The sequence below is a fragment of the Microtus pennsylvanicus genome, chromosome 6 (genome assembly GCF_037038515.1).
Source record: "Microtus pennsylvanicus isolate mMicPen1 chromosome 6, mMicPen1.hap1, whole genome shotgun sequence".
NCBI classification, from domain to species: Eukaryota; Metazoa; Chordata; class Mammalia; order Rodentia; family Cricetidae; genus Microtus; species Microtus pennsylvanicus.
The window spans coordinates 76,274,708-76,302,588 of record NC_134584.1 but is presented as its reverse complement, the minus strand read 5'-3'; the positions used below and the strand labels follow the sequence as shown (position 1 = coordinate 76,302,588).

At 42.0% G+C, this 27,881-nt stretch overlaps 1 protein-coding gene across 6 annotated transcripts in view; it reads left to right on the top strand.

Annotated features, from left to right (window-relative positions):
• Positions 1–27,881, top strand: part of Nr3c2 (nuclear receptor subfamily 3 group C member 2) — a 322,027-nt gene that overhangs the window by 177,276 nt on the left and 116,870 nt on the right. The gene's annotated exons all lie outside the window — the stretch shown is intronic.

Below are 27,881 nucleotides of genomic sequence, written 5' to 3'. Positions count from 1 at the left end.
TCCATATTAAACAAAATGATATTGGTATAAATAAGAGTTAGCATCACACATGCCATGTTTCAGAGGTCCCAGGAGCACTGAAATCACAAAAGCCTGATCTCACTCTGTTACTGAAAACCCATTCAGAAATAGCCATCTAGGAGTCAAGTACAGTTTGGAAACACAAAAACAGAGCAACCTAGTGCCTACATGGTGGAAAGAGAAAAGCCAACTCTTGCAAGCTGATTGCTGACTACAGACACACACACACATACACACAACACACACACCATGGCACACACACCTAATACACTCAATAGTAAACAAAGTTAAAAATTTTAAACCTCTTCTTACTGCTTTTGTAGCAGCAGTCAAGGAGATAATATTTGTTATCATAGAACCATCTTCTCCAAACTTAAATGAATACCATCATCGACAACTATTTTATTAAAATAAAAAATAACCCCAAGTAGTTAGGAAACCTGCCGCCCAAACCAGTGCCCTTGTAACCAGGAAACAGGGCAGCCTTCGTTAGGATCGCGTTAGCCACAGTCACTTTACGTCTCCAGTTAGTCTCGTTGAGAACACACAAAGTTTATGACTTTAGAAGTTTGGGGAATTGTGTGACGATTCAGGATGAACAGCTTGCTCTCCCCTATCCTGTAGCTTTTCAGTCCTGACTCCACCTGATGACTCTTGACTTTACTTCATAACAGAGGAACAGAGTTCCCTACCTACACGTGTAAGCTGCATTGGCTGAGCAGCCATTATATAACAAGCCTTCCCCACTGCTCATACAAGAAAATATTTTTGATAAAACGTAGCCAAAACTGGACAAGAAAACAGAGAAGTAATTATCCTTTAGATATAACACAGACTTCCGTGAGATCTAGATTCTGCCTTACTGTTTGTTTTACTTGGTGAACTTTAAGGCCCATGGGAACTAAAATCACATATGCCATACACAGTGAACCTTTCCCACAGAGAGCTGACAGCCTAATAGACAGAGAGTCACAGAACCACTGTGTGTGTGCGTGTGTGTGTGCGTGTACATGTGTGTGCATGTACATGTTGTGTGCATGTGTGTGCGTGTGTGTGCGTGCATGCGTGTGTGTGCATATGAGTGCGTGTGTGTGAAAACAAATCTGTTTTTTATATTTAGTTCATTTTACAGGTTTTCATACTAAGATTTCTGGAGAAAGTGAGAATTTCCACATCTCCCAGCAGTGGGAGCCACTCCTAATCTGGGATAGCTGTTTCTTCCTAAGAAATCTGTGTTCTGATTGCTTTAGGGTGTAAGGTAGAAGAGGTGTCTGGTTACATATTCAACCCCTACCCCATGTGGACCACAGTCCAGAATGGCAGACAGTGTTCCAGTGGCTTCAGGGCCCTGGAAATGCAGCCAATGCTGAGACACTCACATAAAATACACACTATTGTTAGAGATTTGGTGAATAACACAGTCACATGATAAATTGATGTTTTGGGCTAAATTAAGTATAAGCTGCTACTGAAATTAATCTGACCTGCTTATTTTTACTTTTGAATGTGGCTATTGGGAAATTTAAAATATTTGCCTCACTGTACCCAGTCTTGCTGCATTTTTCCGTCATGGCTGCACAACTGACCAAGTTCATAGTGGAGAGCAATAGGCCTGTGCACAGCTTCTCTGCAGCTTCGAGAGGTTCACTAGGGAGGGGAAAACTGATAATTTGCCCCTCCATTATTCCAAACAGTGAGATCTGTCACGCATTTTCACACTGTATTTTCTTCATCTTAACAATATACCACAAAACAAAACAAACAAAAAACACCAAAACTTTCTAGAGGGCTGGAATGATGGCTCAGGGGTTAAGATCACTGGCTTCTCGGCAGTCACATGGTGGCTCACAGCCATTGTAACTCCAGTTCCAGGGCATCAGATGCCCTCTGACCTTCATGGACACCTGTGCTCCTATGTGCACACCCACACACAGAAGTCCCCCCCCACACACACACACATTATTCACAATAAAGTAAAATGTTTATGAGTGTATTTTCAAAACTATAAGTCTCTGCAACTTCCAGGTTGACCTCTTACCAAAGCTAAAGACCTTCCCAGCAAACTTGAAGGCCCACAGTAGACAGGGACACTTGGGCACGCCCTTGCCTAATCTCTGAGTCTGAGCAGGGTGGTCTTTCTTCCATCTATTAGGATCTCAGAGACTACAGAGGGACTCCCACCATGACCTGTTTAATTGGGATTAGTCTCAGCTAACCTAAGCCAGAGGCAGGCTCAGATGCCCCGGGGAGCAGGAAGATTCCTGAACGAGGGAAGCAGCCAAGAGATGTGGGAGATGAACCCAGTGCTGCCTTAGGTGAGGCTGGCAGATCTTATCCTGTAGATCTGAGCCCTCAGACTGGATTGAAAGGCCCATTATATTTAAAAAAATTCATATGTGTCATCTGTGTATTGTGTGTGATGCTAGGGGTCAGCCATGGTCTTATGTGCTCCACCATAGATTCCATCCCCAGCACTCATCACCCTGGAGAACTGAACACTGAATGTAGACATACAGAGAAAGTGTCAAGAAGGCAGGAGGTTTGACTCGGCAATCATACCTGCAAGCCTGGCTATGCTTTTGCAGGTTTGATGATTTATTCTTTCTGAACCTGCCTCCCTTTCCAGCTTCTCTCATATCTTAGGATCTGTCCTCAGCTATACTAAACTTGTATAAGAACAAGCCACTCTGTCTGTCTGTCTGCCTGCCTGCCTGCCTGACCGAATGTCCCGCCCTTAGTGAGCACAGTCCGCTTTGTGTGACCAATCCCTCATCCCACTTGACTTAAGAGTCAATATAGAGATGCCCACCCACCTCTGGGATGTCCTCCTGCCCCCTGTGTCCATGACGCCTGAACTAGCCTCACCACTGGCTTAACATGCTCTACTAACACTGATTTTGTGCTCTTTCCCACTGCACTGAGGAACGCAGTAACTCTGACTTGTTCAGTTTCTACTCCTACAAAAAACAGTATCACGAGTAAGTGAACAAAACCAGGGCGCCATCAGCCCAGAAACTAGATTGCCTCGACGCCGTGTGCAGGTGCTAGAAACTTGCTTAAATGCTTGTCTTGTATTAGATCTCAGAGAATATAGTGTTTTAAATTCTAACAATGACAGCAAATGGGCAGTTCTGATCTGTTGACTTGGGTACCAGCAGTGGACCGTAATTCAGCACATAATGACAGTCTTTTCCTGCGGTTTATATCTATTACTATTTTTAGGCCATTCTTGTGATTTTGATACTTACTTCAGTTTCACTTCTGTATTCATTTGTCCGACCTTCCCTTTGTCTGGTAAAATGACATTTTGTTGTTATGATTTCTGGGGCATTTTTGGATGATGGCTGATTTACTCAAAACTTCCTACATTCTTACAGATGACTTATTTAAGAAATAAAAGTCATTTTTACTCAACAGACTTATTCAGTAGTAAAACTTAGCTAAGGGAAACCATTTCTTTTAGGTTTGGGGAAATAAATAGCAAAGATAAGTCATTTCCACCCTTGATTTCCTGCTTAAGCAAGAATGCTAGAAAATACATATATTTGCAAATAGAGTTGCTAATTTGAACTAGAACTACAGGAGTAGAAAAAGTGATGAGTCAGAAGAAGAGATTGTATTTGATGGCATTGCTCAGTAGTGGCAGAGAAGTGACGTTGTGACTTCTTATTTGGGAACCTCAGAAAGTTTCTAATTTTGTGGCATTTTGTATAAATATAAGATAAATTGTCCAGGCTGGTATTTAAGCTAGTAATAGCTTCAAAAAATGATATTTAAATGAATGACAGTAACAGTTTTGGAAATTGATTCAGAAACGGCTTACTTGCTTCTTGATAAAGACATCCACAAAGTTTTTCTTCATACCATGGTGTTTTAATCTGTAATTTAATTTTAAAATGTAAATAATTTTGACTTCTCTATAAAAAGAAGGCAGAAAAATCCCATATCTTTGGGCTTTTTCCAGTTTATAAAATCACTAGATAAACTCTCTGGACTAATACGTTCGTAAAAATTTCATGGACATCATGGTGGGCTCTTTCTCGAAGTAGAAATCCTTCTGGTCTATAAATTCCAGCAGTTTTAAATATTTTAGTTTGGTTTTGTTTTAATGTTCATGGAAGTAAGTGACAGTTCTGAGAATTTAAATATATTTCTATGTGAAAACACCTTCTTAGAAATTGATTTCTGTGTGTAAGATATAAAACCTTGATAAGTTCATTGCTTTTGTGTTCAACAGTGTGCTGTGTGACTGTATGCTGAGTTTCACACTGCTGGTATTTTATACTGATGATCAGTTAGAGTGTGTTTTTTCAACAGATCATGTAATTATAAATGGGAGAGTGTCTTCCCAAGATTTGGGATTTTTCCCAAAAATTTGGCTTTGGGGACTGTCATAATACTCATGTTCTGTATGTACCAGTTACATTATTGCAATATTGCTATTGTTCACTAAGTTTCAAGTCGAGGAACATTTGTTCTAAGACTGCTCATAGCACGAAGACAAAGACATCACAGCTCAGGTGGTACGATTCTGAAGGACATTCACTTCAGCCTCTCCCTTAATGCTGTCAAAAGCCTTCCCTTAGACAGAGCAGTCCCTGAGAAACTAGAAACCTGGCTGAAACCTTTATGCTTAATGGTTTTTGTTTGGGTTTGTTTGGGTTTGTTTTGGTTTGGTTTGGGGTTTGAGTTTGTCTGTCTGCACTGACTTGTTTTTAGAGAGGTCTTGAGCCCCAGTCTGCCTCGGATACTGTTGGTTTCCAGTTGTTCTCATATACGTGTGGTGTTGAGGATGGAACCCAGGGCCTCACCCATGCTAAGCTCTGTCCCACTGAGCTGCATCCCCAGCCAGCAGATGCAATGCTGTTTTTCTTTAAGACAGACTTTCACTCTGTCATCAGTCCTGGTCTGAGAGTCCACATGTGGCTTAGGCTGTCCTCAGGTTGTCAGTTCTGCTGCTTCAGCTTCCCGAGTCATGCACCTCTGTGTGTAGCCTAGGTTGCGATTGTTAATAGCCCGCTTTAGAAAGGGTTTGGATAATGCATTCCGAGCTGAGTTGCTGTGACCGATTATTTTATTTATGACAGTGACCGACCAGTTACATACACTTTCCTAAATAGCATTTCCTTTATAAGTGCTAAAAGCTGGGAGATAAATACAATTATTGAATTTAAGTTCATATGTGTTTTATTTATGGTATACCTAAGTCTTTAAACCACAGTTTCCAAAGTTTTTATTTTTTAAAAAAAATTTTATTATTTTTATATGTATGGATGTTTTTCTTGTATATATATCTGTGCACTACATATGTGCAGAGCCCGAGGAGAACAGAAGACAGTGTAGTGTCACCAAGGACTGGCATTACAGACCGTTGTGAGCTGCACTAGGTGCTGGGGAACTGAAAGCTGGTCATCTGGAAAAGCAGTTGCTGCTCTAACTACGGAATCATCTCTCCAGCCTCCAAGGTGATTTTGTTTCAAATAAAAGAATATCAACTCCTGCCACACGCACGCAAATACACACACACACACAGAGAGAGAGAGAGGAGGAGTAGAGTTATTTAAAATATGTAAATCGTTTTCAAAAGATGTGCAGAGCCACTGTGACACTGGTTTTCCTGAGAGTGCATCTTTTTCAAGCCTGCTTTAATTTATTCAGTTTATGTATTTCTACCCACAAGAAAAGAATAACTCCTGAGGCTGGAGAGATGGCTCAGTGGTTAAGAGCACTGACTGCTCTTCCAGAGGACCAGAGTTCAATTCCCAACACCCACATGACAGCTCACAGCCATCTGTAACTCAAGTTCTAGGGGGTCTGACACCCTCATATATATATACATATATACATATATATATATATACAGACATACATATATATATACAGACATACATATATATACAGACATATATATATACACATATATATGTATACAGGCATAATGCCAATGCACATGAAATGAAAATAAATAAACAATTTTTACAAGGATAACTCCGAGGTCCTGGGTCTCTGGGGTGGGGGAACCACAGGACTGCTCTGCTGGCTTTTGGGCTTGCAGGGGAACCGATTCGGCACTCCTGCATACCTGGCTGTCTGCCAAGAGATACATTACACCAAAAGAGGGAAGTGGGGATTTTTTCATCATGACTCAGCACAGAAGAAGAGGACAGCTTCAGTGACAAAATCTTAAGGATTAGCAGTGATCCCCGAAGGAAAGCAGGCCTGGTTTTGAAGTGCTCTGTATCCTTACTCCAGCCACTAAATCTAGCTTGTTTCACAACAGCAAAACAGTCCCATGTCAGCAAGAGCACAGTATTCTCCCAGTTCAAAATCAAACCATTATTCTTACGGTTGTACAGCTGTATAAACCTGCCTCAAAACTGCGTGCACAGTCCGCCTGCAGTGGGTATAATCTGTGGCTGTGAACATGCTGGAGTATAAGAGGTGGGAGGAACGCTGGAATCAGATTTCAGGGCGGTGGAGCTGTATTACAAATGCCTGGAGACAGTCCTGCAGATCCTTTTGCTCTTAATCATTCTGTTTTGAAAGAGGGTTGTTAGCCTTTCTTATGCAGACTTTTGAAAGCCTACGAAGTCGGTCAGTGAGTGCTTGTTTGGTGTGGCCACCTTCCCTGCTTCTCCACACTTCTTCCCTCCCCTCCCCCATCCTGATATTTGAAAGGACATCCCAATATCCACAAATCTTTGGTATATATATTTAAGAGGCAGAACTCGTAAACATAATTATAACTTCTAATTATAAAATCCCATTATTGTTACAAGATAACTCATTGAAAAGGCCTCTGTTATCACTTTATTAATGTTTTTATGTAATTGTGTGTTCAAATAAAAATCTACACAAGCTCTATATATCTTCATGTCACGGAAGAGTTGTGATTTTGAATGTGTTTTAATGACACACTGAGGTTATAGGACCGTTTCATGATACGACACCATAAACAGTAGCTCTGGAGCTTAGTGCTCCTATCCTTGAAGCATATCTGTACTTAGAGATCTTTCTTGCATGTGTTAAGTCACCTTCCTCAAGTCTGGCACAGACAAGCTGAACGACCTGGCATGAGGTATCTGTAAGCAGAGGGCTTTGTTCTTCAGTGCTCAGCTGAACGAGGCAGAAACCAAACTTACCCGGGAAATTGCTCTTAGCTCGTGGCTGATGGCACTATTTAGCAACATGGGCCATTTATTCCAAAAATTTCATGTAGGATTACTTTTGTCTTCGAGATAATTATGAAAGAATGTGTTAGTAGTTGTGATAAATTTGCTTCTTAAGGTGAAAGTGCTCAACTTAAAACGTTTTACAAACTTGTGTAAAACTATATTCGTTTTCTTTCTTCCTTTCTTTTTTAAAATGGGGCCTGTGAGACTGCTCAGCAGAAAAATGCACTTGCTACCCAGCCTGACAACTGAGTTCCATCCCCAGAACCCATATGGTGGAGGGAAAGAACCAACTCCTGTCAGCTGTCCTCTGCCCTCCATATATATTGCCTTCATACTCACATATACACAAATCGGTAAAAATTAAATATAATTTTATGAAAATGTACTCATATTAATTTATTTAATCTAGACCTAACATTTAGGTCCTTATGTTCATTTGATAGTTATGTCTCTCTTCAAAAGCTATGTTTCCAGGTGTCAACTTGGAGCATTGCCCTCAAAAGAGAATGTTACTTGAGATGGTTAATTTGTGTGAAAACTGAAATACTCATGCATGGTGAAATCTCCTTGAGACGTCAGGCTGAAAGGAAAACCAGGTCCCTTTGGGCCAGTGTGGCCACCACACACTCTGCAAACTTGAGCTTCTTCTGTTCAAGGACACGTTTTAGTAATTCCTGTGAAAATGGCAAGGCTGTGCTGGCCACTTCTTCCTAATCCCCTAGCTGTCGTTTAGCTAACGTGACACTGGGAACATGCATGTGCAGTTGAATTTAGCACTAAGGCTACAGCATAATCGCATTCTCTGCTCTTTACAAGGGACTTGAAGTCTTCATCCCACACTGCATGGCTATAACTGAGCACCCAAGCTTAGTGAAGCCCACGATGTATTTAGTTGGAGCAAAGCGAAGAAATTGGACTGACGAGGGTATTTTTCTTTTAAGATTCTTAGTGGCACTTGGTTAAAACGTTTAGAAATATAATACAAGCTGACTTCAGTTATAGAGAATCTGACGGCCACACATAACTCCCAGTACGCAGAGGAGAAGGGATCAGAGCATCTCAGAAATGATCCCTTCTCTCTGTGTCTGTTTTGCCCATCAGAGGCTGTTTCGCCCTTGGGCTGGCTTCAACACCAGAGCTCTGTGCTTCTGTCCGTTGTTTTCAGAAAGAGGTGAACTCTCCCTGTTTTCTCGGAAGCCCCTCTAAAGCAGCTAAATGGCTACCTGGGAGCACTCACTGATACGGGAACTGAATTTTCCCTGCAGAACTGAATCCTTGCCTGGACTGACATTGGACGTAGCACTCTTGAAGTACATTGGCTGTGTGGATTGGGGTGGGAGGGAATGAAGACAGACTTCTGTGGAGAGGAAAGGAAGGTGAGCTGTGGAAGGTAGGCTGCAGTAATGACTGCGATGCCTCTAAATCTAAGCAGCTGATAAAAAGTCGTATTTTCGTATTGGTTCAAGTGTAGGAGTACGGGGACGCAAACGCTGGTCCATGATCATACAGAAGCCAGAGGAGGATTTTGATTTTCTGTTCTTCTTTGTGTTACTTGAGACAGGGGATCTCACTGGGCTAGAAGCCAGAGATTGCTAGAAGCTAGCGATCTCTCTGGAACCGTCTATCTCTGTCTTCCAAAGCTGGAGCCATGGACATGTGTATCCCTGCCTGGCTTTTTACATGGGTCTGGAAATTAGTATCCGCACAGCAAGTGCTCTGACCCAGGGTCATCACCCCAGATTCCTAACTTATGTTTTCTTCTGCCTATTTAAATTGACTGCATTGACAGCTTCATGTTAGAGTCTCTTTGCTTTGCTGTGGCAGATCATAGAACTGGGTGACCTGGATTCCTCCACGGTATCTGTAGGCTGCTGTGGGGTGAGAGACTCAATTCCAGACCTATATCCCATCTCACTTGTCAGGAAAGCCAGAGTCTGGGGAGCGCTTGTTTCTTTAGACTTTGGGCCTCCAACAACTGACCACATGCTGCGGCTACCAGCTCGTCTGCTGTGGTCTACTTTTGCAGGACTACATGACAGGTTCTTAGCCTGCATCAGGCCTTCTTGCAGAGCAATCTTCATGGATCCCTAAAAAAATGCTCATGTTTAGTCTTTTTGCTGTATCTGTTAATTTCATATGTCTCCCAACATTTTTGTTAGCCATGAAAAAGTTGAGACTATTCCCTTCTTTTTCTCACCTCCCAAAGTCCAGCGGCCTTCTGGTGCTCCAGACACCACTGTCACCATATAGGGCCGAATGCAAGGTTGCCTGGATGCCGCCAGCCTGACTTGTTGATGTTCCCTGCCTCCAGAGGATAGGTTCTCATAGTCAGTCCCTCTTCAGACATTTTAAAGCGGCCCTGTGCTTCCCTATATGGCAAACTGTGGATGTAAGGATGATTAGAGCTCATCAAAATTTTAAACGCTGTTCATCAAAATGCCGTGAAGAAAATGAAAAAGGATGTGGGAGACTGGTTACAGTATGCCTGCAAGAACCTAGTTAATAAAGTCTCTGTGTAATAACATTGTCTCGTCAGTCAGCGGCAGGTAAGCCAGGGTTTGTGCTTTATTAACATTAAAAAAAAGTAGAGTGAGGAGAGTATCAGAACTCTGCTCCATTTTTATTGGCTGCAAATTATCAAAATTTAAAATATTAACCAAAAAAAAACAGAAAAAGATGAGCAAGCAGACACCTGAAGATGACTGTTGATGAGCTACAAAAAGATCTTCGGCATCACCAGAAAACTGTAGCTCAAACTACAGTTAGGTGATATTCTTCACCTCCAAAAATTCACTGAGAGAGATAAATAAATCAGATACCTTCAGGATCTGTGTAGGTCAGCCGGATCTCTTGTGAGTTCAGGCTGGAGTGGAAGGCAGCCTCTGGCCTATGCTGCCAGCAACCTGGAACGTCAATATATTGTGTAAACACACATACACATACGCATGAACACACACACACACGGTAGATGTAGAATATACCTACCCTAAATAAAATACACAAGTATTTTACTCACAGGTGCTTCCCAAAGCATATGCCAACACATTTATCCACATCTCTGCAAGGAATGTCTGTTGCATCTCTCTGTTAACATAGGGAATCTGCATATGTTCATACTTATTTAAGATTCCTGACTTCAAATGTGCCAGGATAAAGAACAACTCAAAAAACAAATAAGTAGTCCTCCCATATACAAATGATAAAAGGGCTGAGAAATAAATTGGAAAAACATCACCCTTCACAATAGCCACAAATAATATAAAATATCTTGGGGCAACACAAACCAAAGAAATGAAAGACCTGTACAACAAGAACTTTAAGTCTGTGAAAAAAAGAAATTGAAGAAGATGCCATAAAATGGAAAGATCTCCCTTGCTCTTGGGTAGGTATGATCGGCATAACAAAAATGGCAATCTTACCAAGGGCAATCTACAGATTCAGTGCCATCCCCATGAAAATCCTAACACAATTCTTCACAGACCTCAAAAGTACTCAACTTCATATGGAAAAACAAAAAATCCAGGATAGCCAAAACAATCTTGTACAATAAAGGAACTTCTGGAGACATCATAATACCTGACATCGAGTTCTTTTTATAGAGCTACAGTAAAGAAAACAGCTTGGTACTGGCATCAAAGCACACAGATGGACCAATGGAATTGAATCAGAGATCCTGATATTAATCCACACACCTATGAACACCTGATTTTTGACAAAGGAGCTAAAATTATTACAATGGAAATTACAATAGAAAGAAGAAAGTATCTTCAACAAATAGTGCTGGTATAACTGATGTCAACATGTAGAAGAATGCAAGTAGATCCATATCTATCCCATGCACAAAACCCAAGGCCAAATGGGTCAAAGACCTCAATATAAATCCAGCTACACTGAACCTCATACAAAAGAAAGTAGGAAGTATTCTTGAATGCATGGACATAGGAGACCACTTCCTAAATATAGCACAGACACTGAAAGCAACAATAAATAAATGGGACCTCCTGACACTGAGAAGTATCTGTAAGGCAAAGAAAACAGTCAATAAGACAAAATGGCAGCTAACTGAATGGAAAAAGATCTTCACCAACTACACATCAGACAGAGAACTGATCTCCAAAATATATAAATAACTCAAGAAACTAGATATCAAATAACAAATAATACAATTTAAAAATGAGGTTCAGAACTAAACAGAGAATACTCAACAGAAGAATCTCCTCAAATGGTGGAAAGACACTTAAGGAATTGATCAACAGCCTTAACCATCAGGGAAATGCAAATCAAAACAGCTCTCAGATACCATCTTACACTTGTCAGAATCACTAAGATCAAAAACACTGATGATAGCTTATGCTAGAAGCAGACTTGGTTAGTGGTTTTGCCCGAGTGTAGGCCAATATAAGGACTCGGAGAGCAGGGAAGGCAGACTAGGCTAGCTTAGAATGTGCAGAGGTTAGGTGTGTCAAATGTGCCCCGAGTTTACTCTTCTTTTAGTTTACAGTGGGTTTACTGAAATTTAATCCCAATCTAAATTGTGGATTTTCTGTAACTGACCAGGTGAGCCACTAATGTGATAGCAGGTATTGGTTTTGTTTTCATTTTTGAACTTCACGCTGAGTAGAAGACACGAGAGAGCTATTGCATGAGGTCCAAGGAAGGGCAAGGCTCAAATTTAAGGTGATTGTAATGTATAATAGCAGTGGCCTGTTGAAATATTAATGCAGAAATGTTCTGATTTTAACTCAGGAAATTTATATTTGTCCACACATAGTAACTGATACACTGAAATTTGTCTCAGTTCAGTAAAAGGCTTGGGACTAAACAGAATGCTGCTGCTAGGGAAGCTGTCCCGTAAACTTTAAAGGGTTGCTATTAACCCATGTGAGACTTTCAGCAAGGAATTTCACTGTGTGTTCTTCTCTACTTAGATGTATCTTTAGAAAACAATAAAATCTTATTTTATCTAAATTGTACTAACATGTTTTCTATTATAGAGTGTAGTCATCTAAGAATGTCTGTTCTTAAGTAGGCTTCTGGGTCAGACTATGCTGTTTATGAATAAGTGACCAAGTCCTTGTCTGAGTTACAGCACGGAATGTCAGATGTCTTGGCACAGTGTAAGGCAGAGTGGACAGGTCAGGATTATCATCGACTGTGCCCGCCCCTGCTCTTGTCAGGTGGAACTGGGGAGGGGAGTATTTGGAGTTGTTTTTAGTGACAATATTTGGAGCTGAATAAATTTGTTAACTGGTATAGATATTGGATTTTCTTTTCAAATAGCTCTAATTATTTCAAAATTAGTCAACTTGTAATATTCACAAATTACTTGTAATTCATTAGAATGGGGAGTGACGTTGCTAAATAAACATTTGCATCCATTTCAGCAGAGAAAAATTAAACTCCTACAGAATTCATAACACTGTTATGCATGTACTTTCGTAAACAAAACTATGCAGATGGGGGATTTTATATTTTTTATCTATCTTATGAGATATGATTTTATGTTGTTCTATAATGAATTCTTATTGTCAAGCATGAGCTCACATTTCCTAACACACGGGTAGGTGAACTCTGTTATAAACACGCAGCATTTTAGGCACTATGTTTATTTGTCATTCATGTATGCTTGTGTGGCTGTGTGCAAGCCAGAAGAGGGTGTAGCATCCATCGGGGCTGGAGCAACAAGCAGTTTGTTAGCTACATGAAGCGGGTTCTAGGAACCAAACTCGTGTCTTCTGGAAGAATAGTAATCACCCCTAAAGGACGAGCCAGCTCTTCAGCCCCCAGTTTTGTTTTGTTTGGTTTGGTTTGGTTTGGTTTAATGAGGACATTCAAGTCATTGCTTCCAGAAGTTTCAGTTTCAATATAAATGACAGGGCTGAGACTCTGACTCCAACTGTTCTAGTCCCAAGTCCAAACACTTTTTCATCTAAAATTCCAAAAAAGTAAAATAAATAAATGATCTCTAGCTATGGAATATAAGTAGTTCTGTTGTAGAATTAGGGGCAGCCTCGTTTTCCACTGTCCCCCTGGGGTCATGCTAACTCACTGTTAATGACGAGACAGAAACCTTTCTTACTTTAGTGTGACAGACTCTTGTTCAGTGTCTGTTTGGAGCTGGATTACATAGAAGGGCTCAGAAGAGGACACAGGCAAAGTATGCTCTGTAATGACATGGGAAACACTTTGTGTTGACTAATAACATAGATGTTTTATTTTTTTTAAAAAAAAGCGCTTTAAATATGTGTTTTGCCTTAATCAGAAAATCTGGGTATCAGCCCTGTTTGATTTGCTGTAAGATGTAGCCTACCTGTCCTAAGATCATACTCACGTTCCTGCCACCTCTCTTGACCCTCTGCTCAGTCCCCCTTCTCAGTGAGTCCCATGGGTGCATTCAGTCAACATGACCATCTTCCTGATCCCCATGCTCATCTCCCTGGCTCCTGTTCCTTGATTCCATGGGTTCATTGCCAATAGCATCTTACTGGGCCTGTTTTTCAAAGCATCCCCATAGAGATGAAAGCTGAATTTCGGAGCCTCCTGCACTCTTGTAAGTTCTTTGCAGCTCCTGCAATGTTGGTAGTGATAACACTGCATTTCAGGTGCTGGGGTTCCTGGCCTTGCTGTGGTTTGTGAGTCGCCCGCCCCCCCCCCACCTTTGCTCCTCAAGTAATAGCAATCTCCAGGCCGTATGTGGTCCTCACTCAGCTCCCTGATGCTGTCTTCTATTTAGGGGCCTACCCTCCATCACTCTAGACTCTTTCTTCCCTGAAGCTAACCGCGCTGTGGCCAAGGGATCTTCACCAGTGCTTGCTTCCTTATACTTGTCTTCTGCTCAGCAAAGTCTGACTTTCCACCTTATCCAGGACCAGATGCTGACTGACAGTCTGTCAGGCACTACGGGGAACACACGGACTCATATAATATGCAGTCTGTGGCTCAGCCAGCTCTGATCTAGTTGGAAAATTGAAACACGTGAAAACTGCACTAACAGCCCAAGCATGTGCTTAACAAGGGTTGGGAGAGTAACTCCTCACGTATCCTAAGCTGGGTCTTATGAGCAGAAAAACTGAGTTACCTTGGAGGCAGGGGAGAAGGGATGGCCAGAGGTTGGGGCGGGACACAGGAATGTGTGTGGCTTGCTATCAGTGTTTCTCTCTGTGGCTGAGTGTGTGCTAGTGTATACAGCAGAGGAAATAGATGTAACGTCACTACTCACCTATTCATTTTTCTGTAATCCTTTGAATGCTCTTTCCAGTGTGGACCTTTTCTCTTGTGCACACCCACACACCTTTATGTATATAGACTTTATCACATCCAGTCTATTCCGTGAGATTTCCAGGGCCACAACATGTGATCTGGAGTGCTTGGTTACCCTACTAGCCCGTGAGAAGCTGACATTTGCAAAGTGCACCATCGTCGGTAAAGAGCGTCAAGCCCCCAGACCCTTCCGGGGAGCATTCCAGGCAGCAAGCTGTAGCATGCTCTGCAGTAGTGGAATCTTAATCAATGTGTAGCTTGCATTTTGTGATTGTGAAATCGTGTTTTGTTAGTTTTCTGAAGGGCACCATTTGTAACATGCCCACACAGTGTACTGGGATTTCCCAGTCATTCCACCATTTCCCATAATCCGGTGAAGCCATCATGGGGCACACTGCTTCTCTTTTCATCATCTTTTGACAGTTTCCGGAATTGTAAGAACAGAGTTGCTTCTGAAGAATAGGAAGTTCTCTGCCTTCTTCTTAGCAGCATTCAGTAACCGAGGTCTATTTCTTCCGGGCACACATTTTAGGCGCGTAGAGTTCACTTGTTCATCAAACCAGCAAGCTTTTGAGTGCATAGTGCATGACCTCCTCTGAAGGAAGGAGTCTGTGGAGAATGTTAATTGTTCATAATTTCCACACTTCCCATAATTGCAAAGAACAAGAATTTATCATTTTCCATGATGTCTTATTACTCTTTTAGGTTGTGGTTATGTCTCCTCCTAAGATAATATTCAAATCCCAATGAGGTTTCATTTAATTTCAAGGCAATATAGGATGAGATTCCATAGATTAAAAGGCAAACAGAAGTCTTCTTTTTTTCTGTTTCAACAATAGTCATAATAACATATCTCCCACTTGCTGACTCGTTATGCTATGTGAGTCATAGCTCTTCCCATATTGACTCATTTAACACCGAGACGTGCACAAGTCTTCAAGCCAAAGAATTCCAGTTCTAGAGAAGCATAGAACGTCTTTGTAATATAATTATTTTACCTTTGATTTAAATCTTGCACCTATTTTAGGTTGCACTGATTTCTAGTCCCACCAAATGAAATAAACTTTCATCTGCTTGTTTTGAGAATGCTTGTCACATCTGCTGTCATTTCTTCTTTAACTTTTCATATTCAATTTCCCTTTTATTTATAATATTTTATGACATATTATGACTGGCAGTTAAACTGCCCTGAGAGTTCAGATCAGGTGTCATGGTTGAGCTATATGCCTATTTCGTGTCTCTCTACAGTGTGTGACTTTGAGGCTCTTGTTTGAGAGTTGGCGAATGTAGGTTAATAATAGTAGGCAGCTCAGGTAACACTAAAACCCGGAGCTTCCCTAAGCCTTCGGCCTTTATCTCCTGACAGCATTGTGCGGGGAGATGGAGAGCAGCTTCACAGTGCACGTGAGGCATCATTCCAGAGCCTCTTTGTTTTAGGTTCATCTCATGTACAGACTCGAACAAATTTTCAACAATAATCACATCAGAAATTTGGCTTCACCCCTCCTCTCTGTCCATCCATCCCCCTTGCTGATTCCTTTGACTTTCAGGATGAAATGGCAAAGGCCTCAGAGAAACATAGTCTAGCCCCATAGTCTGAGCCATTTTCTTACTTACTGCTCCTCAGTTTGGGTTCCATGAAAAAGTGCTCTTTTGACTATAGCTGTTGTGTGTGACTGCCCCCATTGTGTGAAAAGACTGCATCGTGACCTCTAGAATTACAAACTGGTACAATCCTCCGTCGCCAGTGGCCTTCCACCTTAGTGACTTGCCAGCCTTGTGGTTGCAGTATTTCCTCACAATCTGAAAAGATAGTGAAGAAGCTGATCGTGGACTTGATTCCAGAACATGTAAAGACTCTCTCAATCACAAAATAGGGCATGAAACAACCTTTTAAAAACTGGTTGACTGCCGGGCGGTGGTGGCGCACGCCTTTAATCCCAGCAGTCGGGAGGCAGAGGCAGGCGGATCTCTGTGAGTTCGAGACCAGCCTGGTCTACAAGAGCTAGTTCCAGGACAGGCTCCAAAACCACAGAGAAACCCTGTCTCGAAAAAACCAAAAAAAAAAAAAAAAACTGGTTGACAAAGATTGGCATAGGCATACACTACAGAACAAATAGCTGATAGTCACATGACAAGATGTTCAACATCAGTAATCAATGAAGAAATGCAAGTTAAATCACTAAACAGGATTTTTTAACCTTCTTTTAAAAAAACAAATATAAACTTGCCTATTGTTATGCAAAAAAAATTAAAATATTTGCCTACATAAAAATTATTTACAGATGTTCATGTAAGCATTTAAAAATCTAAGAAAAGCATAAACCTAATGTTGATCAACTGCTAAATGTGTGTGTGCGCGCATTTGTGTGTATGTGTGTGTGTTTTCTATATAATGAAATATTATTCAACAATTGAAAGAAGCCAACTACCGTTACATGATACAACATAGACTGATATTAAAAGCATTGGGCTAAGTGGAAAACCAATAGCAAAATAATATTATATTTCCATGTATATGAGATGTCCAGAAAGGCCAAAGAGACAGAACACATATTAGGAATCCGTTTCTGCCAGTGGGGACAGACATTGATTGACAGTGGGGACAGACACTGACTGCCTGTGGGGACAGACATTGACTGCCTATGGTCAGCAGAGATCTTTTGGAGAGAATGAAAATACTTTAAAACTGAATTGTGGTGATGTTCACACCACACAGAAATTGACTAGTAATCACTTATTTTGCTGGAGTGGAGAACAATATAACTGCTATGTTCTAGAAGAATACGTGGCTGAAATATGACAGGGAAAGGGCACTTACCACTTCTCCAGAGAATCTGGGTTCGGTTCCTAGCATCCTCATGGTGGCTCTGAACCCCCATAACTCAATTTTCAGTGGTTGGACTCTCACTTACAAACTCTGTAGGCACCAGGCATGCATGTGCTGCACATAAATGCATGCATGCAATGCACTCATACACATAAAATAAAAAAATCTTTTTTTAAAATTTAGTAAAGAAAAAGTAAGATAAGTAACCCCAATATGTTAACCAAACAAAAACAATTAAGAAAACCACTAGGCAAACATTTAAAGTGCTGTTGCTAGTTACAAGATGTATCGATCTGTCCTATACCCTTTAAGATCTCATAGACTCTAGTATTTCCAGTGGTTCTGAATCTTACATCACTTATGTGATGATCCTGTCAACATATATGTGATTAACCTGTCAACATATATGTGATTAACCTGTCAATATAGAATTCATTTTCACATGCATCTCCTCTTTGGATCTTGGCTCCTGAAATGTGGTTTCGGTTTTGCCTCTGTAGTTTTATATTTTTTCTCATATTGTAACAATGTATTTTCATCTCTAAAATGTATTTCTGTTCTTATGTATCAAAGACATAGTGATAACTATGACAATATCTGTTGGGTTTTTCCTAATGGCAAATTACAGTCTTAAACCTTCCAGGAAGACACTGGGCTCCTAGGGTCCTAAGAAGGGAGAAGCCAGTGTTGGTCCGTTTTTCTTTTGTACATGTCTGCTGAAGTTCTATGGAACCCATTAGAAAACTAAAACAAGCCAACCCAATTTACCTGCGTAAAACTCCTAGCTGGAAGAGCTCTGCATCCTTGTTCTGTTCAAAAATATCAGTGTGAACGTGCTCTGCTCTTGCTGGCAGCTAGCAATGTTCAATACACAGACTGCAGCGTATCACACGGGTCCACCTCTGGACAAGAGTTGGTTCTCTTCCATGTCTTATCTCTCTCTTCATAGCTCTAGGCTTCTCCCTGCTTCATTTGCAGCAAGCATTCAAGTACAATGAGAGAGGGGGAACTTTAGACTATTCTAGGTTACAGGGCTCTGGATCACCTTCGGTGCCAGAAACTTGACAAGGGACAGAGAGAGAGAAAGATGGACTTGCGCCGGCAGAGACAGCAGCAAGCACACCAGCATGGGCACCCAAAAGACAAGCTGGAAGGAGGCGAAGCTCCATTGGTTGCCCGTAGTTACCATAGGGGAATCACACCGTTCAAAGGATCTCCAAATAGGAATGACGGACATGAGGGGGGCGTGGCTCATCCAGCTCCAGCTTGTAAACCAAATCGTTAGGTGCCAGGTGGGGAAAGTGACCCTGGAGAGGTGGGTCCTGCCCTTATCCTGGGGACTTTCCACTTCGGCGTGGAGAGGCAGAAGCACTTGTCTGCACAGACTGACGGCCATCCATGACATTCTACTGGTTAACTCTCATGCGCATGCGTGAGCCACTAGAGCGTCATATTCCAAGTTTCCCCTAAGACTTTGGTATATCCAGAGCTGTGAGGCAGGGTTCTGACATCTGGGAGCCCACTGCAGATGAATAAATGCTCTGCCGCAAACCCTGCAGGTGCGATTGCACTGAATGGGACTGGAATTCCTCTTTGCATATCTTGTGTGATTCCCACACCTTTCCTGGCAGCAGGGCCACCTGTTAACCTTGTCCTCCAGGCACCCAGTTTGAGTTCAGCTTTGGCTCTGGGGCGGTAGTTTCCAGCAAATCTGGCACTGGTAATAAGACTTGTGGCCACCACCAGGAACTTAGTTTGTGGTGAGCCTGATGCCCTTGAAGAACTTCCCTGTTGCTGCAGGCTCTGCTAAGAAATGCTTCCAAATACCAGTTGATCTGCATTCAAGATGAGTTCGTTGTCAAGAGGACAGTCGTATCTGATAAAAGCTGGTTCCACAAAGCGAAGGTCTGGACTCATTGTTGGTCTCATCTTCTCCTCCAGCCTTTCTGAACTCTTGCTCACTGTCTGTGTTTACTTAGGCACATGAATTGACTGTTCCAAGCCTTGGTGCTCTCAGAGGCAAAATGGAGATGATAGTTGATAAATAGAACTGTTGTTGTTGTTAAGTGAAATAATCTAATTGGTGCTTTCTGGTTGGACATTGATGTAGATTTAGGTCCAAATCTAGATCCTTTTTATGGGACCTGGAAACCAAATGATTAAGTAGAGATAAGTGTGTGTGTGTGGTGTGTGTGTGTGTGTGTGTGTGTGTGTGTGTGTGTGTGTTTCACATTTCAGTTTCACTGCAGCAGAGCCATGCTTACTTATTTAAAATTTTTAATTTCAATGCCAGGGTGTTTTGTTTGCACCTATGTCTGTGCACTATGTGCGTGCCTGGGGCCCACAGAGGACAGAAGGGGATCAGATAGATACCCTGCAGTTACAGATGGCTGTGAGCTACCATGTGGTTGCTGGGACTCTAGCCTGGACAAGAGGTCAGCGGTCTTAACTACTAGGCGAGTCATCCATCTCTCCAGCCTCCTTGCGCTCAGTTGAAGCAGCGTCAGTGCCTGTGATATTGCAGCGGCATAGCTGAGGAATTATAATAAAAACCATGTCCCACAAAGTTTAAATATTTACAGTTTGAACTTAACTCAGACTCTAGGTCCTAGAGGGTGAGTTGTGCCCCTTTTAAGTGGAGGAAGAATGAGGAGGCTGATTTGTCCTGAAGTTCTCGTGTGGGTGCTGTCACGTGCCAGGGAAGACGGAATCCACAGTTGCTTTAGGCAGAGATCTCCACTCACATGCTGCTGTGCCTGCTGCACGGTAATACATCACCTCAGCCCTCTCCACACTGTTCGCTCACTGCAGGAAGAGCCTGGGTGACTCCTGTCAGCTGCCCCGCACAGTCACCACTGGCACACAGGGGTTCATGGGTAAATGCCTCAAGGGCGTTTAGTAACATTTACAGTTTAGTGAGCTGGAATGGCTTTCCAGAGAGCTGTGAATTGCTCTGAATGTTTGCCCTGATCTCCATGAAGCAGCAGCTGCACAGAGCAGCAGATTCCAAGGGCACAGGGTAGGGCAGAGCAGGGACAGCCTTCTAGGTCCTCCCCTCCCCTTTGCACGCCCTACATAAACTTTCTGTTATCTATCTGAATACCAGTATCCTGGATTTGTTCTGAGTTCTCAAGCATAAAAATAAGAATGCCAATGGTGGAAGAAACAGAAGGGTAGGTTCCTGTGGGGTCATGCTTCCACTTCCTCTTCTGGGGCAAATACCCCCTTACTCCCTGGCCGCACCATGCAGCTCCCAAAGGCAGAAGCCCCGTCCTGCCTGCGCTTGTCCTTCCAACGTCCTTAATCTGATTTCTCCAGCTTGAAACCCAGCCTGCAGAGCTGTTTTGTTTGGCTTGGATTTTTTTTTAATATGCTTAAATGAGTTGCCAGTGTTTTAAAGCAAGGAGATTTCAGACACTGGCCCCTCCCGAAGCTTTGCAAGGTCTTGCAACTGATGAGGCTGCACCGCAGCCTGCATCTGGAGCTGCTGCTCCTGGAGCCATATTCTGCGACCCCCATTAGCCCCTGGATTCACTCTCCCTGCAGCTGCCTGACTCTGCCCTTCTCACTTAGGTGGCTCTTGAGGTCGGTTAGCCACCTCAGCTACAGGTGATTTAGGGTTCTCCATCTTGAAGAGAAGTGGTCTCAGAGGCATGTGCAGCCACTGTGACCTTGCCCACAGTTTGAAAACCTAAATTTGGTCCTGTTTTATTTTTAAGGGTAATGGGATGTCTCAGTAGTGGAACATTTTCCTACCATTTTTAAGGATCCAGTTCCTTCCCCCAGTACCATGGAATAAAAATACCAGAAACAACTCAAATTGTGGAGTCTGGGAGTATGACTGTTGTATTATTCTAATTTTCTCTCTATTTTTTCTAAATTGTTCTTAAACACAAAGGAAAGTAATAAGCACATAGCTGATATAATGGCCTCCCAAGCATCAGATCTTTCATGTGTGTCAAGGGGCAGTGACTAGCGGTCGGCACCAGTGCTGCCTGAATGCTGGGCAAGCCTCTGCCATCCAGCAATAGCCTCAGGGTTCAATTCCATAACCAACAGCAGTAGCTGAAGTCTTCAGATCTCCCATTCTGCTAAGTACTAACTATCCCTTGTGCCTTAGGTATGTTGGGTTTTTCCTTCACGATAGTGTAGCGAGCTTGTTCATTTGTTTTGAGACAGGGTCTCACTGTGTGCTCCAGGTTGGCCTCAAACTTGCAATCCTCCTACTTCGGTCCTGCCCGGACTGACACTGCCAGTAAGTCGTCACACTCAGCTAGAGGTTATATTTGTAGTACTGAGAGAAGGAGCTGGCCCAGGAGTAAAGCAGCTTCTGGCCAGTGAGTAGCAGTTTCTCTGCAGCTTGGTCTCTTCCTTTAAGTCCAGCTCTTTCCATTAGCTCTGTAGCCAGCATAAAACCCGAGCTGGGAATTCATTTTCTCCCTAGCTCTAAAACTGAAATTTTCCTAACTTCAAAACAAGCAGGGATAAAAGAACTCATTTTCATTAATAAGAAACAAAAGTTTCCATTCAATAATTCAAAGTATTATGAAGTATTCAGATTCCAAGAAACATGGCACCCTTTGTATTTACCTTTTTCAAAGTCAAGAATAAAGAGGCTTGCAAACTGAAAAGTGTTCCGCAGGCAGCATTGTGACTGCAACTTGGTGCGATACTCACTACATGACTTTATGGAAAAGAATTGAGTCAAGTACCAAAGATCTCATTTGCACAAGTTCTAAGAACCTCGCACACTCTATTTGAGAAAATTTTACTTCAACTGTAGTCAGAATTCTACTTAAACAATGTAGAGTGGTGTTTTGTTTTGTTTTTGTTGTGTTGTCTTGTTTTGGAGACAGGGTTTCTATGCTTACCCCTGGCTGTCCTGGAACTCACTCTGTAGACCAGGGTGATCTCAGACTCAGAGATCTGCCCGCCTCTGTCTCCCCTCCCGAGTGCTCGGATTAAATGCATGCACCACCACCACCAGGCAATTTAGAGTGATTTAGAAAGAATGACTGTCTCGAATGTAATGTCTTCTTAAAATTCTAGCCAGTGCTGACTTAAAGGCTAAATACCTGGGAGGGACCTTACCCTTGGAACCTCCTCTGCTGTGAAGCTCTGCTTTCATTTCCCTGACATCAGCACATTCCAGTCAGAATATTACAAACATTAAAGGGGAGAACGGACCCCCAACTGAGTTACAGTTGAGTCTCAAGTGTGTGGAAGAAATCCTTCCTCACCAGGAGGCCAGTGTCTTGCTCTTTTGTGTTCTGCAGGCTTTAACATCACGTTTTTCTAATTTTGTGATTTGAATTGCCTTCTCTTGTATTTTAAAATTATTTTTGTTCCACTGACTTTAAGATGGATTCCATTGCATTTTAAATCTCCATGTGCACCTGTGTGTGTAGTTTGTACAGAAGGTAACCATGCTATTTGCCAAGGCAGCCATGACCTTGCCTACAAAGGAATCTGCCAAAGCAAAGGCTTAGGCATTTGGCTGATTGTTACTTTTCTTATTGTCATGATCAATACCTGAGAGGAAACAAGAAGGGAGGGTTACTGTGACGTCTGTAGACCGTCTTAGACTTCAGAAAGGCTGCAGCACGTGAGGCAGCTGGTCACATACCTCTGAAGTCAGGAAGCCCAGAAAGAACAAGAAGTAGGGCCCAGCCACACAAACTCCAGACCCACGCTGGTGCAGTGCGGCAATTCCCCCAGCAAGGTTCTGCCTCCTAAAGGCTCCGCCTTCCCATACAGGGTGCCAAGTTGGAGAGTGAGTGTTCAAACACAGCGGGTTTAAGGGGGACGGTTCACATTTCAAACCGCAAGTATGCACCTTCTCCCTTCCACGCGGAGAAACTCGGTTTCTCCCTAACAGCCCAAGGTCTGGGCAGCTGTCCCATCCACCCCACATCTCACCTCCATTTCTTTTCACTCTGACTTCCTAGCCCTTTCTGTGCATTCAATGGCACAGCACAACCTTGCGTGGGCAGTTAGGCATCGTTCTGTGAGCTGGCAAGCAAGGCTGTTCTGAGTACCTTTGTGTAGAGGCAACATGAAGTGTTCCATCCAGCGGGTGCCTGCAACATGGAGTGGAAGCTGTACCACTAGAAAATTTCTTTCTCATCACAAATGGATCCAAAGATTAAATGTTGGTGCAATGAGAACCTTTTTTTTCCCTCTTATTGAAGACTACTAAAAAAATCACCAAAATGTACTTCTGATTTTCTTTTCCTTGCAAATGATCCGTTCGCTTTTAGATAGGCATGTCCTCCTATGCTTCCTCCTCCACCCTTGCTATATGATGCTATCAACTTTTATACGTCTGACAACTTTGCTGAGGCAAGGTTTAATAACAGTAAAGTTTTCCACTGTGGCGACCAGGCGCTACAAGGCTGGGCCGTGACCTCCAGAGATGGAGTTTCAGTTGAGAAGGAAGGGACAAGGTACTCTGCCTGTGGAGGAGCCCGTTGCTAAGCAAGAGGGCCAGAGTGCTGGGGACAGCCCTCCCCAGACTTAAGAGCAAAGGTGTAACTATGGGAGACAGGTGCCAGGCGCCAGGAGCTTTGTAGGTGCAGCAAGCAATGTCCCTATGTGGAAGATACTCTGTTAACAGCCAGAAGAAATGACTTGCAAACACCCAAACTGCACTTGGAGAAAGACATCATAGTTTCCCAGAAAGAACTCCTGAGTGCAGCAAAAACAACATGAAATGGAATCGCTTGAACAGCACATGGTATTCTGGTAAAGGTTACCTAAAATAATACCATCTTGGTATTACCAAGAGTACCAGTTTGGTAGAGTGCTCGGTGACGATAGGTGGACCCCCAAATTTTAATTTTTGGAGGTGTTTCAGAGACAGTTCTTTCTGTCAAGGAAGGTTTAGGGAAATTTGACTTCTGTGGATTTTAGACTGAGTGTCTTGGGCTTGTGAGGAAGGATAGGAAAGTCTCTACCCTTCGTCTCTGGATGGGAGGGAAGAATTTATGGCTCTTAGTGGCTGGAGCATCTGGGACTTAAACACCAAACTCTGAACCCACGTTCGATTATTCTGGTGTATGATAAAGCGAAGTCCATCAGAGAGCAGCTGGACCCGCCCAGCTAGATATGCACAGCGGGTATCTGATGAGTGCTGTCCACCTTGTTTTGACAGGTGGGATACAGCGCTTGGTAAAACGAGGTTATTTTGGGCCGACGAGCTGTAGTTTGTTTATCTCCGTCCTGCTTCATAAGTCACAGTGTTTCACATAATTTTATCCAAGGTGTTCAGCAGAGACCTTGTTTCTTTAATATTCTTCCAGAGAAGTCACAACTTACCAAGTACGATGACCTCTGATTTTTCTGTCTAAAATAAAAATCAATGCCTTACTTTTTCTGGCATTTTTGTGTTTTATAATTGAAGTGTAAGAATAAATAAACATACAACTTCCTTAGAATCTTAAACAGTGCTGGAAGCAAACTTCCCACCTCTGCATTATAGTATCGTCTTAACTATAATTCATAACCGTAATTTCTAGATCTGTTTTGAGACTGTACTGTATTTGGATCTGAGCAGTAGGGAAACGAAAGACTACTAATGGCACCCATACATTTGGGGCTAACCCATGAGGCCAGCCACACACTTCGGGTCTGGGTGCTAGTATGCCTGCTCAGAGTTAGGAGGAAGGTAGCTCAGAGCATGCCTGCGGCTCAGCACCCCTGCCTGGGGAAGTAGCTGGATCAGGTCTGCTAGATGTACATAGGAAGGAAAGCATGACAGATTCCCACTACCATACATGGAGACATTTCCCGGCCATGCAGCATGCCCCATGGCATACTTAGATTTTACTCAGACGGAAAGGGTTTATGTGCTGCACAGTGCCTCCAAGAGTTGAAGTGGTGAGCACGGCTCCCACCCAGCAGTCCTAGAGCTGGCAGTAAACATACCTCTGCCATATTGAAAGGCCAAGAGAGGTAAAGCCAGCATCCAGGACTGCTGCAACCACGCTGTTTACCAGTTTAAAATGCTCTTTGTCAGAAAGGATTGCAGATAACCCAATAGGATAGATTCAGACATAAAAGACTTCCAAAAGACACAGAGTGTATTTAAAAATGTACATAGGCTTGGGAGAGAGGGAAGAAAGAGTATAGACAGTTATAAAAAGAAGTCTTTAAAGAGACAGTAAAAGTAATATAAAAGTACAGACAGTCATAGATTAAAGGAGTAAAGAAAAATAAGCCACATAAAGATGGAAAATACACAGAGTCTGGATTATGCGTATTATTGTGTTTTCTTTGAATTTTTTGACTGCAGAGAGACATTTGATTCTGGGAGCTGCTAAGTTAAACCAACATAAAGGTATCTTGACTTCAAAATTTGGATCTAAAGATATGTTACTTTAGAAAAGAGGTTCTGCTTTTGTTTCCAAAGAAGATGAGAACCTATGGATTCCATCCAGGCTAATATGGTTTGATAAAACAAGAACCCCCAGAAGGTTGCTATGAACCCCTAAAAATACTTCACCCAATAAACAGCAGGGAGCAGTTTGAAGAAAACTATGCCGAAATTCCCAAAATGGTTGTTTATAAACACTTATTTTCACTTTAAAAGGATTGATTATAAGTGATTAATGGTCACAGTCAGTTTCTAAAAAAAAAAAGTCAGGGAGCTATGATGTAGAGATGAACTTTGCATTGGGATGGATCTTGGTCTATTGATGCAAATTCAAGGTCAATTTTGTTATTTGTATTTCTGTTCTTTTTTTAAGGTATTATGTTTAGATAGTTCCTTTAAAATGTAATATATAACTGAAAATCACAGATTAATACGTAGTCATTGATAATAGTCAACCTTGTAGTCATGATAGTTAGGTTTTGTAGATATACAGAGATATATTTCATATGGATAGGTATTCTTCAAATCTTTCAAAGACCTACAGAACATGACATTTAAAAGGTTTTAAAAATTTAGACTTTTCTCAACAATGAGATATGTCTGCTTCTGGCAGCACAAATTCAAGAAGATAGCAGCCATTGGAAGGCTTCTTATGAAGTTTGCTAGCCATTTGAGCAGGAAACTGCTCTTGCCTAGACTGCTTAATAATATGCTGTATGAACTGGACATACAGGACCCACAGAAAAATGACTGTTGAACATTCCAAAAGACAGGATGGTCCTTCAGGGTTCCTGCTTCAGAAAAGAAACTGCCAGACATTCTGCAAGATACAGAAGAAAGTGACTGACAAACTGCCAAGATAGGCAAAACATCCTTTCAAATTTCCTGCTTCATGGAAAACTCTGCCAGATACTATGGACCCATAGGCTGAAGATAGATGCCCAAATGTTACTGAATAACTTTGGGTTACTATCGAGGCAGTGAGATGTCTCTGTCAACTGTAGAGTTTTGGAAATTACTAACAATGTACTTCCTGTTTACTTAGGTAATATTATATACTCCTGGGGTCTTTGAAGAATGTAAGACAGATAGTTACAGTTTTCCTTAGTTATGATAAAGGATAAATTAGATATAAAGCTTTAGATTCACAAAAATAGAATAGATGAGTAAATATTGTAACTATAATTCTTGCTTGATACCTATTTTGTTATATGTAATTTTACTATGTTAAAGTTAAAACCTTTCTTTGTAATTAGACAGAAAAGGGGAGGTGATGTGGGATTCCCCTCTGTATGCTGTGAATGTTTTATTACCATTGGTTAATGAATAAAGCTGTTTTGGCCAATGGCTTAGTAGAGCAAAGCCAGGTAGGAAATCGAAACAGAGATATAGAGAGAAAGTAGACAGAGCCAGGGAGATGCCGTGTGGATGCCAAAGGAGAAAGATTCCAGCCAGAACCTTTCCTTACTACCTTTCCTTACTGGTAGGCCACAACCTCGTGGTGATACACAGATTAATAGAAATGGGTTCATTCAAGATGTAAGAGCTAACTAGGAATACGCCTGAGTCATTGGCTGAACAGTGTTGTAATTAATGTAGTTTCTGTGTGATTATTCAGGTCTGAGCAGTAGGGTAACTAAAGACCAGTCTCCCACTACAGTACTGTTGTCACCATTTAGCTTTGAACACCATTGGAGCTATTAAAACATGTGTCTGAATAGATGTATGCTCACAATCTACTCTTCTCTGTTGTAGCCTTTTTCTTCTGGAGTATATTCCTTGGGAGAATTTTCAAATAAGTAATTGGTTGTATCTTTCGCTGGCTTTATCACCAAAGTCCACAGTGACCATTTATTGATTCTCTTCACTGACGTGCAGTTCTGAGAATCTCCTGGGAGAAGGAGTAACACTTGTGGGGTCTTGAGCAGTTTGCTGAGTCTCTTTGAGTACAGGGTGTATTTATAGAGGTCACAGAAAACAACTCCAGTATCAATGCATCACCTAATGATTATACTGGTGACTTTGTGTCTGAAATAGCTTGTCTGTTCTCAGGGCAGAAGCAAAGCAACCAGAGGGGTAGGGGCAATAAAGGTCCTGGCATCTCTCCATTTTCCAGATGAGAGAGAAAACAGGCTGCCACTGGACTAGAACTGCCTACAAGTAGTGTACAGGCATGTGTATATGGAAATAGAATGATAATATATTGGTGCTTATAGATAGA